Source organism: Passer montanus, unplaced genomic scaffold, assembly GCF_014805655.1.
Source record: "Passer montanus isolate IOZ18808 unplaced genomic scaffold, ASM1480565v1 scaffold30, whole genome shotgun sequence".
NCBI classification, from domain to species: domain Eukaryota; kingdom Metazoa; phylum Chordata; class Aves; order Passeriformes; family Passeridae; genus Passer; species Passer montanus.
This window is the reverse complement of record NW_024367708.1, coordinates 4016319-4038065: the sequence shown is the minus strand read 5'-3', so window position 1 is coordinate 4038065 and position 21747 is coordinate 4016319. Positions and strand designations below refer to the sequence as shown.

The 21747-nt window shown below is 34.4% G+C and overlaps 1 protein-coding gene across 1 annotated transcript in view; it reads left to right on the top strand.

The window, feature by feature from the left end:
* Positions 1–21747, top strand: part of DACH1 (dachshund family transcription factor 1) — a 352682-nt gene that overhangs the window by 128240 nt on the left and 202695 nt on the right. The window lies entirely within an intron of this gene.

The window sequence follows — 21747 nt, the reverse complement described above, 5'->3', positions numbered from 1 at the left end:
ATCAGGACCTTTAATATTTTGATATATGTTGATTTAATTTAATATAGAAATAGGATCATTAGAATTAGCTGAGAAATTAATAGGAAAATGTCAGAGACCAAAGCACAAAGAAAACAAGCAGATACCTATAAACATTTTGAAATAATATCTAACGTGTTATAAAATACACGTTAGATATTATTTCAAAGTGTTTATGTAAATGTACAGTCAGACAACATTAATTTATGCTTATTTAATAAACAAATACAATAGATGCAGTCCTGCACACTGTAAGTAGAGTTTGTGTTTGCAATTTACTAATCATGTGTGAAAAAAATACTTTTTTTTGTCTGAGGCTAGAACCTTAGCAGCTTAGTACTTGCTACTAAGGTGGAAAAGACAATGATGAAGTTTAAAAATTAGTGAAAATTTGTGCTATTTCTTAACCACTGGTGGTGATAGTTTTTTCTACTTCAATTTCTTTTGAAAAAAGTAAATTTGAGAAGAAAAAATATATTTCCTATTGTAAGTCTTGGTGAACTTTAAAACATTATTTTAAAATAGTACAATTTTAATGCTATGTATGCATGGATAAATGTTGAATTTATTGCCAGCTCATCAGAACCTGCTAGATTGCATGTAATCTGATTTTTTCATTTACTGTGTTTTTATTTTAAATGAAACTAAGAGTATGGTTTTATGAAACATACTTAAGGTCTGTGCAATGAACGTGGCCTCTTCAATCACTGGTAGAACCTTGATATTTTATTTTTAATCAAAGAAATTTTCTGTCCTAAACTTAAAGGAATTTATGCACATGATTAAGCAATTTCTTGAATGAGGGCCTTCAGTTTTACCAGCAGGGTACTTCATATGAACGGTAGTTTGTGCTGTGTAATTAAAACATGTTATCAGATTTGGCTTAATTAATGTTAAAACAAAACAAATGCTTGATGCCTGCTTCAAGGACATGAAAAAAAAGCTTTCCTACTATTCTTGATTTGTCATGTTGTGCCAATGTTGAAAATGAATGAATTATGCTACTTGCCCTAGTGACAGATTCTTTTACCTGAAATGTTGTTCTGCATATAGCACTTGTCTGAAATCAGTTGTTCATATGCTAGAAAAGTCCATGTACGTCTTGTATGCAAATTATTATCTTTTAATCTGTTTATGAATACAGCAAGGCTGAGGTAGCAGAGGTCTGAAAAAATTAACATTGCATTATCTTTGTTTTTTGTGGGGTTAAAACTTTCAGAGCATGCTAATATTAATTGTGGTTAATTTTCCATATTTTTATGGCAACTGAATACGAGGGGGCCGTGGAGTTGCCTTTTTGATAATATACCATCTCTGTCTAAGATGCTATATCAGCGTGTCAGTTAAATTTGCACGTGTAAGAAATGGCTGTATGACCCACGTCACGTGACTCTTATCTCTTCTTCTCCAGCGGCCAGTAGTAAAATTTGACTTGCATGAAATGGCAGGAGAGCTATGTGACTGTTTATAAAGGTTGTTCAAGAATCTTTGAAACCTATCGGTATATACGTAATTCACATTACTTCTTCTGGATCTTTATCCTTCTAATACATGTTTAGTATGTACACATTGCTTTAATATTTATGTTCTGAGCCCACTAACACAAGTGACATAAGATATTCTTTTTAAACTAAGGAGAACTACGCTGATGAACTCAGTTTTTCACATCACAGAAAGTATCATGCCTGTTGGTGATACATGTAGACTTGATAAAAAGGCTGAAGTCTAAAGAAACAGAACGGCTGAATTTTTTGTTGTGCTTGAAGTCATTGTCCATTTAGGTATGGAATGAGGCTTACCAGACGTGGGAATAGAGGACTTTGATATACATGATATTAATCTGACAACTTTGAAGAAAAATAAAATTTTCTTCCAACTATGAAGGTTTAAAACATGAAACAGGAAAAAGCTAAACAAACCCAAACTAACTATTTATTGGAGAAAATATGTTTGGATTTTCAAAATGCAATTCAGCTTTTTGAAATAATCTCTTACTGATCCACATCTCTGTAACATATCATTAGAGTGTTGGCACATTTTTAAAATGAAATTTAATGAGAAAAAAAGAAAGAAAGAAAGAAAAAGGAAAATGCTGTAAAAATATAGATAAAAAACAAACCTGAACCCAACCACAGGGATGATATTTTAGAATTCTTTAGTGGCATTGCATCCTGGCAAAGGCTGATTAGAATAAATGAACCTCTCCTGACCATCAACTCTCACTGGTTTAGAAGCTGAATGCTGGAAGTATAACATGTATTAGCTTTGGTGCTTTTTCCCCCCTCTTTTTTACTTTTTTTTTTTTTTTTAATATATATATTTACAGGTCTTGGCAATATCTGAGAGACCTTGTTTTCATTTCTGGTCACCACCTCAGCAAACTAATCAATGAGGCATGAACTGCTATCTGCAGAGAAAGAAATGAAAAATAAACCAGAGATAATCCTTCAGTTAAAAGGTTATTCTGTGCGATAAAAGCTATTTTGTTAATTTATTTACTTACTGGTACAGTGAGATAAAGTGAGGGAACAATTAGGGAATTCTAGTTGAAAGGATTTAAAAGGGCAATGACGACTTAATATTTTAGGTTATTTGATTGACAGTATAGTTACACAGATATCTTAAACTAAAAAAATACAGTTTTCAGTGAATCAAAATTCTGTTCTGGTCAAATGTATTTTCTGCTATTAGCATTTTCTTTACTAATCATATCTTCATGCTCAGAAATATTAGTTAAAATCCATATTTTATTTTACATGGTAATTTGTTTAAATAGGATACTAAATTCTTTCTGTAAAATGTCTGCAGCAATAATTGTTTTTCATATTTTTTCCTTATTTTTCATCTCTTCATATTTTCTGTTCTTAAAAATGTACTGATATGCAACAACTTTGTTGTTTTTGACCTATATGTTATCTAGTAGAGTATATTTGTAGTTTGCAGACTATTATGTGCTATTTAATTTGGGTTAATGAAGCTAATTAAAAATTATTTTAGTACTCAGGTGGTTATTTCTGTCTATAAACACCAAGTCTAAGAAAATTATTAGTAAAATCTTTACCTAACGTTGCAGGGATAGTTTATTTTTTCCCAGTGTCGTGTTGAAAATTTGAAAATTTAATTTAATTATCAAATCTTCCTGGTGTGCAAGTTTGCATTTTGGTTTATAATTCTGATTGATTACAGACAGTCTTATAACAAAACTAATACATTGCATGCACATCTCCACCGATTCACATTTTGAGAAGCATAGATACATAGAGGTATCTGTCTCTCTCCAAGTCTTTCAGGAGGGTTTGATCTATGCTTGGGAAGAAGTAAGCAGTGAGCAGTCCCTTCACCTTTTGGAAATGGACAATCCTTCTAGCATTCTGTGTATGGAGAATAATCTGCTTTAAAGAGATTCAAATCGTAGTTGATATGTTACAACTTCTGTCATTTTATAGGACTGAGGATTATCATTGCCAAGAAAATTTCTGTTTCTCTTTTGAATCTTCATATTTTCATCTGCATGAGGATTGGTCTTTCCTTTTTTATTCCACTTGGAGAGCTGTTTTTCAGTCTGCTCTTTCTCACTTCCATTTTTATAAAGCCCATTTTTTTCTAAACCTTGGAATTTGCACCTTTTTAATTATTTTTAGCGTAGGAAGAGAAAATATTTTATATTGCTCAGTTCTATTCTTTAATTTCTTACAAGTTGTAGAGACATTGACCTAGGACTTGAAAATTAGAAGCAATTTTTTCGCAGATGGGTTGACCAGACCTTCTGTGAGCTGTCTGGGTTTACTACAGTTACCACAAAAATCAAAGGGAGGAAAGGGCTCACGACCATTGTTGCCAACCAACAGTAGCACAATAACCATGCTGGAATAGTAGCGAGCAAGTCTTCTTTCATGTCAAATCCGGGCAGTGGAGGCTGTAATTAATAAATTTCAGTGCAACCTTTGTGCCACCCTTCCAACACAGAGGCTCTGCTCTGTTTGCTCACTGCCTCCACCTCGTGGAACTGGCTCATCTGCCGCAGGTTACAGTTTTCCAAAGTGATAGAGGCAGGAGAGGCGGAGCAGGTAGGTTCAGCTTGGCTAGTTGGAATCAGAAATGGTTTGTCAAATCTTGGTCAAGCCCATTTTGATCTAATGAAAGAAGTGAAAAAAAAAATGGGCAGCTGAATAAAAAAACCCAACATGCTTGGAGGAGGATGGTTATTGTAGAGTAAGTCTGGAAGACTGTGGTGAGAAGACGCTTTCCAATCCAGTAGTCAGTGGCAGCATTGCACAAAGCATCTCTTCTCACTAGTCCCTCCCCTATAAACATCTTTGTTACAAATTTAAGATCTGTGTTTTTCTAACATAATCATAGCACCATTGGGTGTTGGGTGTCTTGCAAATACACTACATCAGAAGCTGTTCTGAAGGACTAGTGCTTGACATGTGCAGGAGAAGAGGATCCTAATAGAAGGTATTGCTGGTGCACATATATGCTCAGGAGGATAATATTCAACATTTACATTGCAGCTATAAACTACCAGATTTGGGTAGTTTGTGTTGCACTTTGTGCAATACAGCATTGCACCTGTTTGACTGTGACTTCATTATTTGAAAATTCACATGCACATGCACAGTAGAGGTGCAAAAAAAATTGTCTAGTTTGACTTAAGTGTTCTCAGTGATAGGATTCCAGCATAAGTTTTAACAGGCTCTCATCCTTAAATAAGTTTTAGCAAATATAAGACCCTTTTGATCTAGAGAGTGGTCACACACCTGTTTGCAACCTGAATAAAGTGAAGTTCCTAGCTGTCATTATTGTGAAGGATTTGGTACGTAATCAGAGTGTGTGCAGTCTAAGTGGAGTGGCCACCACCTTTGAAAACAGGGTTACAGAAAGAGAAGAAATAATGAAGATCAGAGAACCTTAAAATCATCCAGGTTAGAAAAGGCCCTTAAGATCATCAAGTCCAGCTGTAAACCCACCGCTGCCAAGTCCACCACTAAACCTTGTCTCTAGGCATCATATCTGCAGTCTTTTGCACACCTCCAGGGATGGTGATTCAACCACTTCCCTGGGCAGCCTGTTCTGATTCTTCACAGCTCTTTCAGTGATGAAGTAGAGGTGGAGACCCTCTTCTCTCCCATTGCCATGACTTATTGGTCAAAATGAGACTGGGGGACCTACTGGGTAGTGGTAAAATTCTCTGAGAAAATGCAACAAGCTGGTCACCAAGAAGATTAATATCACAAATAGACTCTCTTAATCTCTGTTGAAGCCATTCAGCTACATGGAGGGGATGAAAGATTTCTTGGACAAGAGAAAAAAATTAGCATGAATCTGTGTCATGATAAGGAAATTCATCTAGAAGCCAAAAACTTGAGTGCTAATCTGTGCTTAAATAATGTTTTATTGTAAAATAAGCCAAATCTGTAAACTACAGCCAGAAATCCTTTCTCAGATGAATGGTCTTGCTAATGTTACTTTTTTACCCCCCTCTCTTTGTAGCTTAGTAGATCTCTCAGTCTCTTCTTCAGACTCAACATTATTATCCTGACCTGTCTAGAGCATGATGATTTTTTTTTTTTTGTAATAGAGTGAAGTTGTATGGCTCTGCTTCAACTGAAAAAGTAATTTGGTGTGTTTCACATTCTGCAGAAGTAGTCTATAGTTGTCAGGATTGCATGCAAGTTAGTGACTGTTCCTCCTTCTGCAGTAGCTGTGTTAAAGGTTAAAGCCACTTAATGGTTAGGTGACCAGGGTCTCTATTCAATAACCACTGTAGCCTCAAACACTTCCCCAAAGTGATTTCTACTTAAAAGAAAAGGGGATGAATAGATATTGGAATGTGTCTCACTCTTCAGGGAAACATTATAAATGACTGACGTCAATGGAATATATACTTCTGCAAATGTTGGGTTTGTTGAAAAATATTTCCCCTTAAAACTTTTGAAAGAAACAAAAGTCTTTATAAGTGAATATTTTTGTAAAATGACTAGAATATGTTGTAATGCTGTATTTACTATTTAAAGATTGACTTATTCACAACTTCAAAATATATTTTGCTTGCTTTTTGCCGGGACACAGAAGCATAGAAGTGAGCTATTCAGCCTCCAAAAAGTAACAATATATATTTGAAACATCATCACAGTCTTTTCAGAACTGATGGGAAATGGTGTCACATCTAATACATTATTTATAAACCTACAATTTCAGGAATAACAAATATCTTAATTAGTGGAATTAATCAATTATGCTTTCATACATTAGTTGCCTGTAGTCCTCTATAAGGAAAAAAAAAAGTTCCTTCTTTTATTCCACCTTTTAAAAACGTGGTTATCATGCTCTCCTTCTTTCAAGCATTTAGAACAAAGTCCTGATAATTTAATTACATGCCTCATTCAAATGCAGGATCATATGAACCTGTAATGGCTCAAATAATCTGTTTACTAATAATTCATCCAGTAGTGCTTTTTCTGAAGGGAGAGGGGAAGGGAGAACCTTATCTGCAATTTCACTTTGGTACAGTATTATAAAAGAATAACAATATAGTTGTACAGTCTGCCATTTAGTTCAGTGTTTTTGGGTGCATTTAAGCTATTGAATTAATCTCACTTTTAAACAATAGAATATAATACTGTAATAGCTTGCCTCTGCACTGGCTTTGTGGGATGCTGAAATTAGTATTATAATGCACTGTGTATAGTTTCTGCTGAATCTGATTGCTTTAGCAGCAGTCAGGTTGATAGTATCAGGTTCCAGCTTGCTGGGTCAACATGGACCCAGGCCATTAAAGGAGAAAGGTTCAGGGAAAGTTCATTTCTATTGTTTTACCATGGTTACAAAACAGAAAAAAAAAAGGAGAAATCCTGCATTTGTAACTTATTGCTTCCTTGGGCCCTGAAGGTAGTATGATCTTTTTTTCCTCTTAAATTGAACACAGAAATATAAACCTCCTGATTATCTGTAATGTAAACAAAAGAATATTTTCTGATCACTTTTAAAGTAAAACACAGATGGTCTGCATTGACTGCTGATGTCATTAAACAAAATGTTTGTATTCATTTAATTTGATCTCCCAAACTGTTAGCATTTAAATTTGTTACTAGGTCAATAGAAGAATTAAAACTTCATAGCAGCCTTATAATACTGACTTTTGTTTACATAATTTTCACTTTAATTAACTCACAGTAAGCCTGTTGAAGTAAGTATGTTTGTTTTTTCTTTAAAATAGAACCCATCCATTTAAGATTTTATTGTGATTATAAAATGAAAAAAAAATTCATGAAAAAGTGTGAGCATAAATATCATCATATGTGTGTAACATTTATGGCACAGTTGTAAACCACTTGTGAAGTACCATTACAAAAGAGTTTAAATTTTAAGAGAAATATGTTTGTTACGTATGTGATGGGAAAAGAAAGAATGAAGGACTTAGCATGGTGTTAGTATGTTACACACGAGAACTGGTATAAAAGGTCAATCATGTAATGGCTGCAATATAGAATAAAATTTGGTATTTGTACCAGTATGAAGACATTCTGCAAAGCCAATGGTTTCACAAACATTTGTCTTAATGGAAGAATTTGTGTGAAATTTAAATTTGACTGAACTCTCAAGGTTGTGACGTAGCATAATATTTAACAATAAGTTTTTATTTATAAAGTCTTTTATGTAAAATTCTAATAAGACACTTCTTGGGTAAGTGAAGCCATTTTTAGTCAGAGATAATGGTATTCAATAGAATGCTAGTTCTGGAAACCAACTATCAGCGGTGAGTTTATATTTGTTATTTTCCAGAGTTGCCTGCTTCTATTATTATTAACTGTGATCTCATTAGGAAAAACAAATTTCACATATGCTAAGCTGGGCCAGGATGAATGTGTATTTTAATTTAAGATCTTTGGGGAACATACAGATAATATTGTTGACTTAGTATGAGTCATTAATCTTCCAAGACAGTGCAAGGCACAGCTCTTAGGGTCTGTCTGCCCAAAGAGGTTTACAAGAGAGGTCTGTGGTCATTTGAAAAAAGTCATCTCACTATAAAATTGCAATTGACTGAATTGATATTTGAGTCTTAACAATCCTGATGTGGAAAGGAAGTAAAAAGGGAAAATGTTTGTTTGGCATATGTGAAAGTTAGAAAAAGTTAGAGTGCAAGGAGTACTAGGTGCACACTCTATTACCCTTTATTTATCCTTGACTGCACTTCTAGGTTTGGTATCCATTAGCAAATGACATCTGGTTTTTCATTTGATTATGGTCCTCGTTTTCTTTCTTAAATTATTGTGTTAATGTTGTGGTGCCCTGCTAATCACCTGCAGGGATTGTAGTCTGTGTGTACGCATACTGCACAAACAGATAGGCACACACATCTGTGAATGTGTGTTTGCATACAGAATCACAGAATCATTTAGATTGGAGCCATTAACTGAACCCTGCCAAGTCCACCACTAAACCATGTCCCTAAGCGTCCCAGCTACATCTGGGAATGGTGACTCAGCTTCTCAGGGCAGCCTGTTCTGATGCTTGATAACCCTTCTGGTGAAGAAATTTGTTCAAATATCCAGCCTAAACCTCCTCAGACTGACAGGTCTGTAATTCCTAGTATGAAGATACTATAATGATCAGTCTTGAAGAGTGTGGTTCTGTCATGGTGGTGAAATGCAAATTACTTATCTTCCACCTTTTAGCTCTTGGTAAAAGAGTCGTGGAGGCTGGAGGTGAACTGTTTGCATACTGTGTGTTTCTCTAGTCTGGCTGAGTAGTGCATAGCCTTGCAGCCCAGTGGGAGAGAGGGTGGCAGTCAGGACTTACTGAAGAGAACGAAATCTAGATCAATTCCTCCTTTGATTTAAGGTGTTTTGGGGTGAGAACACCTGTTGCCTTGGTACTGTCAGCCTGGAGACTCCAATGCATGCAGTTTGTGCTGTGATATATGGCCCATGTACACATGTATGTGGACATTACACCCATGGAAGCAAATGTGTCTCATGTGAAGGGTTACTGTGTGAGAGAGAACACTTGCAAGGACTGTGTCTCCTACTCACAGGAGTCCAAAGCATGCCTTGTCATTTTTTTCCCCTCTTAAATTGTGAAATAAACAGATAAATGGGAACAAATGACTGCTTTACTGTTTCACATATTGCTTAAAAACTTTAGAATTTTTATCTCTTTTAAAAGATAGTGTAATGAAGATATACTGAGAAATAAAATGAGAAAGCAACATTACAAACATATTATACTTTGCCACTTCATACAGTTAAATTCGAACATATCTGTTATCTATTTCAAGAAAATTTAGAGAAGGATAATTGATTGATACAAAATTCTTCTAATTTGCTCTTCTTCAAATATTGATAATTTTTTGGAAAAACTGCATGAACACACTGTTCAGTTAAAGCTTTGGAGTGCTTTTGTGTTGGTGAGCTATAAAGTCATGGAAACATCACTCTGACTGTCAGTCAAGCATGTAACCAAGCACATTTCTGGACAGGATAATGTCTAATTTGATTCTTGTTCTGTAAAAGGGACGGTCTTCTGCTGTTTTTTTTTGTGTCTCATGTAAAGGGTTACTGTGTGAGAGAGAACACTTGCAAGGACTGTGTCTCCTACTCACAGGAGTCCAAAGCATGCCTTGTCATTTTTTTCCCCTCTTAAATTGTGAAATAAACAGATAAATGGGAACAAATGACTGCTTTACTGTTTCACATATTGCTTAAAAACTTTAGAATTTTTATCTCTTTTAAAAGATAGTGTAATGAAGATATACTGAGAAATAAAATGAGAAAGCAACATTACAAACATATTATACTTTGCCACTTCATACAGTTAAATTCGAACATATCTGTTATCTATTTCAAGAAAATTTAGAGAAGGATAATTGATTGATACAAAATTCTTCTAATTTGCTCTTCTTCAAATATTGATAATTTTTTGGAAAAACTGCATGAACACACTGTTCAGTTAAAGCTTTGGAGTGCTTTTGTGTTGGTGAGCTATAAAGTCATGGAAACATCACTCTGACTGTCAGTCAAGCATGTAACCAAGCACATTTCTGGACAGGATAATGTCTAATTTGATTCTTGTTCTGTAAAAGGGACAGTCTTCTGCTGGTTTTTTTTTGGTTTTTTTTTTTTTTTTCCTTGAGAACATGATCCATTACCACCCAAACCCAGTTCTGCCAGAAACTGCCAGTACTTACAAAGGGCATAGGAAAGTGTATGGTTTGGTCAAATAGGTTTTTCTTTAGTATCATCTTTAGTACTAGAGTGAAGCTTGAAAGAGCAAAAGCTCAAACAAAGTCTCCAGCAAATATAATGGTTTTGGGGCAAACTCTAGCACTGATGAAAATGTCCATGTCAATTTGATCACCACATCTAACATTCGAGAACATCAGCTAGAACAAAATCAGGGGAAAAAACCCCTTTGATGATTTGGATGATTTTTCATTCATGAGCCCTTAAATTGCATGTTATATTTTCTGAGCTTTTCTGTGTAAGCAAGACAGTGTGATAGAAGAGTAGGGTTTTGTTGGTAAGAAAGCAGAACAAAAACTGAGGTAGGTCTTTGAGAGAAGTAGGAAATATGGCAAACCAAATACGTAATTGTGATTTGGCATGTATTTTAACTCTTGTTTTACTTGATTCTGGGCATAGGTAGAAAATCAGTTTGTAATTGTTGTGATTAATTTGTATTTTATTATCATCTGAACGTTCAGTCACGATTTATTCTTGTTGTGCTATGAGCTGTATGGCCAGAGCCAAAAGAGAGCTCTGTGTGCATGTTACGTATGGAGATGTGCCAGGCACAGTGTATGTCAATCAGATATCGTATGGGTGTGCATACTGGCCAGCTGTGGCCCAGGAGAGTGTGCTGCAATTCTTGGTGCCATTTTGCCCATCCTGGAATTTGTATTCCTGTCTAAAATTCCCTTACATGAAATTCTGCAGTATGTGTCCCATGCAGCTGAAGATGTGAGTTCTTAAAAGGAAGGTTTCTTATTGAGAGTTCTTTGAGAATGCATTTGTAAGCATTAGAATAACATGATGAATTTGGTAATCTTATTTTAGGGGTTCTTTTTCTGCCTAAAGTGAGATGCTTTTGAGGAACACATCTTTTCAGATACAATGCAGCAGTAATTTGACTGAATTTCGAAGTCTGATGTCTTCACCAGGTACTTTGAAGATGAGAGGTAAAGGGACCATTAGTAACTGGACATGTGTAACTTCCAGTCACAGAGTAAATATAGTATATGCATATTAAAATAAACTTCTCAGTAATTGATTTAGGCTTTTATATAGAATAGATTCTTTGATATCTTCCTATGTAATGTATGAAGATTCATAATGGAATTACCAGAATTACAATGAAATATGAATAATAGTAATAATAATAATTAAAAAAAATCAGAAGCAGAAACATTTGTCAGATCTGTTATCTAAAAACATGCGCCTTGTACTACTTTTTAGAAATGCCTGATTAACTTCCAGTGTTTCCTTAGGATAGCACATTAATAGCAGACTGTTATTTCTGATAGGACGGACTTTACGTGAGGTAGTTAAGGGACAGCTTGGGAAACTGGCTGCATTTCAGGCTTTCAAATAATTTACCTTCAAACATGGACTAAGGGTTGCAGCGACATGTTTTGAGGTATCACCAAATTGGATCCTCTGTAGCTTGATGGAAATGCACTGACTGACTTTCGAATTGTTGAAAGGATACCAGCTCAGTGTCTTTGTTTGAATCACTGTAATATTTCCATTTGGACCTATAGTACTGTCGGGTTTTTCATGGTTCTTTGTTTTAGAACTGAGGAGTCTTGGACTGCTACTCTTTGTTGTTCAAATTACTGTAGTACTACTGCTTTGGAGGGAAAACTGTGCTACTGTTCATATGTTTACAGATGTTGCTCTGCAAGGAAATGGGAGGTTGATTGTTTCTGTTCCTTGCCTTGCACAAGGAAAATAAAATACAAATTTATTTTACAATATTCCATTATAGAGTATGGTGGCCAAGCAGGTCTACATATAGACTTGTAAGGGTGGAACACTATAAAACACCAGGCATCTTGATTTCACAAACAGATTTTGGGGACTGGGTACACAGATCAGTTTTTTGGAATGTACTGTAATTTCATTTTTCCTTTTGAGTTCATGTTTTCCTCTATTTGTAAGTAAAGTACATCTAGAGTACACTCAAGGATTTTCTAATTAAAGGGCATCTACAAGGGTAATCCTTGCCTTTTATCTCTTGATCTGCAGGGGTTTTCAGTGGTGAGCATTGTGCTGGGTGTTGCACAAACCCATGGCTTTACTGAGAGCTGGTTACTGTCCCATACAATATGAAGTCAGAGTGGCAGAGATGAAACTAATGTGCATATTCTTTAGCTTCTAGTTTAGGACTTGCTTATTGATAGCAAAAAGAAGTGCACTCAAAGAATAGACCCACTCATTCTGATCCCAGACATCATCTGCTCAAAGAAACTTGTAATTTTTAATGCTCATGTCTCCTCAGAAGATTAATACTTATTTGCATTTATACATATATGCAAACACAGATCACCTTGTTCAAAGATTTAAATTCTTGATTTTAGTGGATACTGCATGGTTACCATCAATATGTGTTACTCCAGCCGAGCAGTTACAGCTGTACAGACTAGGAGAGAGTCTTTTCAATATTTTATACCACTACTGTTACTCTCAAATGTACAATAAAAGTCACTTTCAAGCTTTTATTTAGGCGGTTCCAACAATTCTTTGGAAGTGTACAGTTAATGAGTGTGGGTTTTCAGAATTAAAAATAAGGTGAATAAAGGGCAGTGAACATTAACCATGGTCTCTGGCAGAAGCGAGTATAAAATTTTCCATAGTGAGTATAAAGAGTTTTTTAAAGGGCAAAGGGTTTAAGATATAGGCAACTTCATTAAAGAGGTGACAGTTCACTTGTTTCAGCATTTCATACAAAGAATTGTGGCCAATTAACTGACGAGTGCATTCAGATATTGCAGTGGATACACTGATATGATAGAGCTTCATTATCAACTGTTATGAATAAAAATAGCATAATAAACCACTGCCAGGAGAACCAGAATATTTTCACTAAATACCTTGAATAGTACAGTTCTTTTCTTTTCTTTTCTTTTCTTTTCTTTTCTTTTCTTTTCTTTTCTTTTCTTTTCTTTTCTTTTCTTTTCTTTTCTTTTCTTTTCTTTTCTTTTCTTTTCTTTTCTTTTCTTTTCTTTTCTTTTCTTTTCTTTTCTTTTCTTTTCTTTTCTTTTCTTTTCTTTTCTTTTCTTTTCTTTTCTTTTCTTTTCTTTTCTTTTCTTTTCTTTTCTTTTCTTTTCTTTTCTTTTCTTTTCTTTTCTTTTCTTTTCTTTTCTTTTCTTTTCTTTTCTTTTCTTTTCTTTTCTTTTCTTTTCTTTTCTTTTCTTTTCTTTTCTTTTCTTTTCTTTTCAGTTAAATCATCATCATCATGTTTATGTGTCTTATTACATTCAATACAGATGGTAATGAACACTAGCTCTGTGACTCCTGGAGCAATGGTGGGCTTGCACCTTATCCAGATGCTTTATCTTGTAGTGTTCCTGCTCTTTTTTTTAAAGTGGTTCTCAAAATGGCAGCTGCTCCCCAGTGTGTCCTGATGGAAAAAAAATCAGATAATATTTTTTCTGAAGAAGTTAAACAAAATTTTCTTAAATAAAGATAGTTACTTATGTTATGAATGGTTACATATGTGTTCAAAAAAGGAGTATGCTGTTATATGGCCTATTTTTGCTTTGAGTCTAATTGGTTATTTGTACATGCAATTATCTGATTTATGTTCACAAATTTGTAATTACATGTGCAAGTCATATGCAGAGATGAATACAGATGGTTGGAAAACAAGCCTTGAAGCAGGACTGTTCATTCCAACTAAAGTTCATACATTTAAATCATTGTTTCAGGCCATATGCAGACTCTAACAGACATAACCACAAGAGTTAGGCTTGCTTTACATTAGGAATCATCTCAGCAACTTGAAGTAAAAACTTTTGTAAAAAATGAAAGCTTAAAATTTTTTTTAGGTTTGTGTCAGTGCGGATCAAGCCTGCCTTTCTGGCCTATTAACTTCATGCTTGACATTTTTATAGTATATATAGTAGATGATGTTTTGAGGGGATGTTTTTAGAATTAAAAGCCTAAGAAAAGATGAAAACAGTTGAGGAAAAAATAGGCTTTGCATCTGTTATAGTTTGGGGTTTCATGTGGGTGAATAACACTGTTAGAAGGAATCATTTAGCTTGCATATTTAAATTTTGGGTGGGGTTTATGCTGTAAGGTTGAGTGAAATGGGAAAGGCATCTGCTATAACTTGACAGAAAGAGCATTTTGTGGGAAGCATGCACTTTATATCACTACTTTTTCCACTTTTTAAAAAAAATTTTTGTTAGTTTCAGAATTATTCTGAAAAGACAGAAATGCAAATTGAGGAAATAAATATGGTTTTCAAGGTTTTCTTGTTATTGTTTTCTTGTTATTTTCTTGATATTACCTGTATTCCCAAATAACTTTATTCAGGATCACTAATGCTGTGATTTCTGAGTACTGTTTCTGAAGCAAGGTTCATATAATGAAAAAAAAAATACATCAATATGGTTTGAATCTATGCATGAGTTCTCTTTAATAATTGCATTTCATTGTTCATTCAGACTTATTTTCAACTCTAGCTTCATCATCAGAAGCTCGTGTTTCACTGTTATTTTATAATCATGAGAGCCAACATACTTACATGTTTTAAGAACTTTCAGGAAGATCTAGTGTTTCAGCTAATTAGATGAAGCAGTGAGCTTTTTGTACTTAATTTACTTCTGACATCATAATTCTGCCACCCAACAGAATTAGCTTCATTTCATATCTATTTTTCTCTATTTCCAATAGTTTATTTACAGATCTCAATTTCATTAAGAGAACAGGCACATGCCAGTAATATTTTGAGCTTGTACAATCACAGCTGTATTTAAACCTGGTACTGTAACTTACTCCAGTAACACTCAGATTTCTAACTGGTTTTATTTAATTTCTTGCCTTTAGATCATTCATATATTCAAGTAATATGGTCAGTCACAGAGAATCTTTTTCTTATATTCTTTCATTGTGTTTGTAGTAGGACTTCAGCCATCAAGGGAGAACTGGCAGGTGTTGCTGTAATATATATTTTATATATTCTTGCTCTCTTGTACCTTGTGTCTTAGACTCTTGTATCAAGAATATTACTAATCTTGCTGAAAAGCAGAGTGATTTGGGCTGCAGTGTTGAGGAGGATGCAAATGACATGCTGTTTACATGACAGTTCTGTTAGGAAAAGAAATAATTCAACAAGGTCTTCTCTACCCCAGCAGAAGAGTAGAATCCAAGGACTAACCTGTACTCCTGTATTACTGCAATGAATGAGTTTGGAATGGGATATGCAGTGAAATATATTTTCTTCCATTTATTTTTCTTCCACTGATAAGCTGATATTGCATGTCTGACCTAATATTCACTTTTAGCCCATTTTGGTTCAAAAATAGCAGTAAAGTGTTCTGTTACTGAAATGCAATAATATTTCATCAGCATGATTTCTCCACTGCTCACTCCTGTAACGCAGCCTAAGTCTTTTGGAGATCAGTCATGCACTTCTTTATGAAGATTTTGAAACAGATCTTTGTATTTATTTTTATCAGCATTGTTTGCTGTCTCAGTAACTCCTAATATATCATGAGTTCACCACTAATTATTGTATGAGAACATTTTCTGTTTAATTGTGAGAAGAAAAATAAATTTAAGGTAATTGCACTGAGAGTTTTACTGTTTTACAAGACTACTGCAAGTAAAAAGGACATGGTGTGACTTCTGATGGTTGTTTTACTAACTGCCAAAATAAATGTATGCTCTGTCTTAGAATTGCATTTTTTACTTTGTTCTTGAGTGGGAGCAGAAGGGGAAAACCTAAAATAGTAAAGTATAAGGTTTGGATCGATGTACTTTGTCATTTTTTTGCCTTTAAAATGCTAGTTCAGTGCATCAGAAATATTTATGAAGGTTACCTTGGCAAGCAAGTGTTTTCCAAGCAAAGGAATTAAATTACACAAAAGGTTTAGTCAGTCTTCCTAGACCTTATTTTTCAGTACTGACACGCCCTTGGCTCAAGTCTTGCGAGTGTGAAGGCTGCACGTATGATGAGAGCAGCGCAGAAGCTACCCCAAAACCCAGAAATACCATGTGGGAAGAGTCCACTGCCTGTACTTACAGGTTTTCACAGGGCATCCCTGTCTTTACATTAAGTCAGCAAGTGACATCTTTGGCCCTTTTGCAGTGTCCGTTTTATGGCAAGCACATAATCACTTCCAGTGGCTGGTCACCTAAATTTCATTCAGCCAGCTTCTTTGAGGTCAAAAGTTCTGTGTCAGGCTTTGAAGCACTGAGGGGAGATGGAACAGACGAGAAATAAAGCATAGATTTTCAAAATGTACTTAAATGAGATGCATAAATGCTGATGTAGCTAAAATTGGCATTGATATTCTAAACTGTTTTAGACAGTTCTAAGAACTTTAAAAATACATTAAATGAATACACCAAACCCTTGTTACAGATTTGCTACCTATCGCTTCTGGCATGTAACTTTTCCTGCCACTCCCCATTATTACTGATTATGAAACTGCCTGGCCAGTGGTAACGTCACTGCATCATGTATGCCCAGCTACAGATGAGGGCAATATTTCTGTGCACTAAACTTGCTCACAGTCAAGATTTAAAATAAACCTCTACATGTAGAAAACAAACCCTGAAATTAATTAATTTTGGCAGGAAAGGCAGTTTGCCTTCTTACTACTGGTTAAGACTTGCAGTTTTCTTTATGGGTGCTTCATGTAAATAATAAAAGTAATTTTAAGGAGTAAAACTTGATTAATCAAGTGTTAATATTGCACAGTTGTTCCTCAAAGTCAGGACATGAGAAAGATAAATCACAGAATTATCTCAACATTTTTGAACACTTTTAGTTTCCTAGCACATGGTTTTGCCATGCAATTAGTCATCTGTAAAATGCTAGTGACGTGCTCTGAGAATTATATACTACTCATGAAGAGTTTCAGCCGTTTTGGAGCCAAACCTTCCTTGGTGCTCAAAGGTCTTAACAGAAATCAGTAGGAGGTCTACTTATCTGAGGCTTTCAAAGACGAGACCCTTAAATTTTAACTTCAATTCTGTATTCTGGCAGATAGTAATAAGAGCTGAATGCAGCCTGGTTACATTTAAAGCCAAGCAGATAAGCCCATACTATTGTCCTGTTGTCTCATTCCATTTGATTATACAGGGCCAGGTTTTCTCTTGATTTTGTCTGCTTTTAATTGTTTAACACTATCAAAACATTTCTAGGAGCGAGCTCATACTTGATAATATAACTGAAATTATGTAAAACTTTAAAAATATTATCAAAGCACAACATTTTAACTGATAAGGAGCACAGATTCTTCAATTTCTTATTCTTTAATTCAGCCATCTGTTGTTTTCTAGATTTGGTAAGACAGGAAGGATAGAAGACTAATATATGTTGATCAAAAGACCAAGAAATAACCATATTCTCAGCCTTAAATGTAGTCTCAATTGCTTCTCATGCTAATCACAGTGCAGTAGACAAATACACCCTTTTTCTTCAAAGATGAAAATGCTACAGCCATATTATTCCTTGATGTATTTATGAAATTGAAGAGATGAAATACAAATCTGGCCAAAAATTGATGGATTTATTTCCAGTCATTTTGGAAAGTGTTCTGGTTATCTAATTAGCTGATGTTAGTGAAGAAAATATTTGAGACTTTCAAGATTCACTAATCTGCACCTTGAGTTCCTCATTCACATTATGGCATATTGTAGCTGTAATCCATGATAATTTCTACAAAAATAAAGATCAGTTGTCTGTGGGAATGTCTTTTAAGACTTGAGAAAAGTCTGATAATTTTATCACAAACTGAGACAAACTTGTAGAAGGCTGATGGATTTTCATTTAGGTGCTTCACTTCAGAATCTTGACAAAGTTAGTAATACATAGTCCTGTAGAAAGCTTTCATTTTCTTCTTCAAAATATGTTGTTTCACATATGAAAATTTAAGTTTTAGAGCAGAAAATATCTAACTCATTCATATTTCTAAAAGCAGAGTGACAGTCTATTGGATATCTTTTCTAATGCAGTTCACAAGGAACTGCTAACTTCCCTATAGACTTCTCCCCTGGTCCTTAGAACAGTTAATCTTGTGGCTTGCTTGAATCTTTGTTGATATTGTCTAATTTCTGCTTTCTCTAATTTACTCTTTAAAGAACAAAACAGTAGACAGGAAGATCAGCTATGACTTCCAGATGTAGCGTTCTTCCAGCATCTTCTTGTGGAGTCACAAAACACTCCCTGACTTATTTGCACTATAACCCTAGGTATTCACAAGGTATTACTTTGGCTTTTGGGGTTTTAACATTTCAGACTGTTTACCTTAGCTCTAAAAAATCTAGACTTTAGACATCTTCAAAATCAAAATGGGTCATCATTGAGTAGTTTACCCATTGAGATAATTAGCATTTCCATAAGTAGTCAAGTGTTCTTTCAGAAAAATGTGTAGTTCTTGCAGTAATTGTATTCAGATAAAAGACAAACTCTTACAATGTCTTTTATATGTCTATAAAAGCTTATATACAAAATCTAAATTTGAGTAAAAATAGTATTATCATCATCTTTTAAATGATGATTTTTGTATCATAGTGTCATCAACCAGAAGAGAAGATTACTGATTGTTCTGGCATTTAAATGTATCTTTTACATAATAAATCTACTCATACCTATTTAAATTATGTTTAATTTTTTATACTGAAGACAAATCTACTGATTTTGATACAGAAATAGGAGTATGATGAGTACTTTGAAGGTTTCTTATCTTGCAATGAAAATGAATGTGCCTTAATCTAAAAATAAGTAGTCTTTACTATGCTCGAGTTTATGAAAAATACCAACAAAATGATTTATTAAGCTATTTTTATTGTCCTGTTTATGATAGTTAAGCTAATTTGCTATGCTTTTGATGTTTTTTTAAAGAGTTTATCATATAGCTATAAAAATGATAATGAACTACAAAACAACATGCGAGTTTTCAATTCTAGTCAAAGTGATTATTTTTTAAAGTATTTTTTTCATGCCATTTTCCCCACAACTTTGGTAATGATTCATATAGAATTCTTGCAATTCTTACAGTTTGAAAACAAATCTTAAAAAGTAGTATTTCAAGTTAGTAGTATGGTTAATGAAACAAATGCTTAACAAATGACAACTAACAAATTAAGTGTTGCCACTCAATCAGTTATTAAGGACAATTAGATATATTCATTTTAATTCTGTATTGCATAGTCTGCCATGCCTCTAAATCAGATCTTCCAGGCATTAAGAAATAATTCTTATTTTTTCTTACAGTGTTTCTTAAATAGGTAAATGGGTTTCTTAAATAGGTAAACGCCTTTTAATAGTAGATTGGAACTAGTGTCACTTAAAAATTTGATCAGTATTCAATAGGTTTCCTTCTCAGAAATTTCATTTAAATAGAATCACAGAATAAGCAGAGTTGGAATGGCTCCATAAGGATCAAGTCTAGCTCCTGGCTCTTGCACAGGACCATCTCCAAGTCACACCATGTTCCTGAGAGCGTTGTCCAAACACTCCTTGAACTGCCAGGCTTGGTGCTGTGACCACTTCCCTGGGGAGCCTCTTCCAGTGCTCAACCATCGACTGGGTGAGATACTATTAGTAAGATGGGAATTGGAAGTTTAGGACTTTGTGAAAACATTTACTTGGTAAACTTCAGGATAAATCATGGAGTGGAGTTGGGTTGCTGGGCTCGTTTATGGCTTTGAGTGTGACCCTGCTGTTGTATAAAATAGCACAAGCAATTTGATTCTAGAAGGTGACCAAAGGAAAAATTCTGCCTTAGGTGTTTTAGTATCACTCACCTATAATTTGCTGCTGACCTTTGTTTAGAGATTTGGTCCATGACTGTTTTCCCTTAGGCTTTGAAGAGGAGTGGTTTTATTCCTCAAAATCAAAGACAAAATCATCCAGGCTTCACCATGGCTCCACTTGGTAGTTAACATCAAAGAGAGTCTTTGCAGGTGTGAACTTGCTTTTTATGAAGATCTGAAAGTTACTGGTACATTGTGCATTGTGCCACATTGCTTGTGTTCTGTTATGCTGCTGTCAGACTGTTCAATAGTCACATCACAATAGTGATTTGAGTACTTCATCGTAGATACTTAAATGAAACCATTAAGGTTTTCCTACACACTGGCATTTTTTGGTGGGTGAATATATTAGAAACACTCCATTTAAATCAGATCATTTTTGTCTAGAATGTTTTGTTCACTTTTATGTGTATTCATGGTATATTTATTTTTATTGTAAATCACAAAGGAAATATCAAAGAAAATCCGAAGACATTTAATTTGGTTTTCTGAGCTGGAATAAGACAATGTTCTTTTTCTACAACTGTTTTTCTTGTTGTTCTGAACATATGACAATTTTGTTTACATTAAAGAAAATCAAAAATGCCAAACCAATCAAAGAAATTACCAGGCTTATAATTTTAATAATGACCTGAGCTCAGGACATTAAGTTGGGAATTAATGATCAGTTAAGGTTAATGACTCAATGCCTTGAGTCATTAAATTTCAAGAAAATACTCTGTACTTTGATTGTTTTTGGTTTATTAAAGTTAGGTTGTAGAAGGTGCCAAAAAAAAAAAAAAAGTATTTCCAAACAGAATGGAAACTAATATGAATAGAGAACAGAGGTATTTTATTATCTGCCTCATTCTGCAGTCCCAGCATAGCTAGAAATGCCATTATTCCTGATTAGAATTCTGTTAGTATGAGGACCTAAGGAGCAAAACCTTTCATACCCACCTTTCTTTTCTTTCTTGCTCTGAAAAAAATTAAGAACTTCCAATGTTTGGCAGATCATAGGTTAACACTGCAGTTTTAGAGCAGCACATCACCTTATTCTGTGAAGTTATTCCACAATGTCCCCTCAATGAGCAGTTACAGGATGTTGCAGTGGTACCATGCTATGATCTGAACATAGGAATACAAGCCTCTGGATATATATTGTATGAGCAGGTATTTATATGTAAGATAAGCAGTAAGTATTTTGATCGTCATCCGTCTCTAATTTGTATGCTACTTAGGCAGTCCAGGAGTTGGAAAGTTGTGTATGTGAGCATTCAACAAACAAGGAGTGCTTAAACCTGAAGCCCTTTATTTTTCCATATGGGACACATGTAAGCTTCTGTGATGGCTTTTGCTCAACAATATCGTACAAATAATTCCGAGTCCTTTCTGACATAAAGTAGTATATTTAAAGTAAGGTGTCTTAGTGAGATTTTCACTTTAAATAGAATAAGGGTTAAATGATAACTTGACTTATCTTTTAAATGACAAAAAATAAAGAAATTGCAAGACCTTTTCACACATTAGATATGTATTGTCATTTATCATCTAGATATCAGGCTAGCAGTGCGAAGTAATAAAACATATCATCGAAAAATGTGCTATAGGTCTGAATCACTCTTTCATTCCACCTCCCAGCTAACTGTAGTATTAAATCAAACAAGCAGAACATTTCCTTAGGCAGCCATTGCCTTTTAATTTCCTGAAGAACCTTAAAATATCATTCATTACAAGTACTACACATATT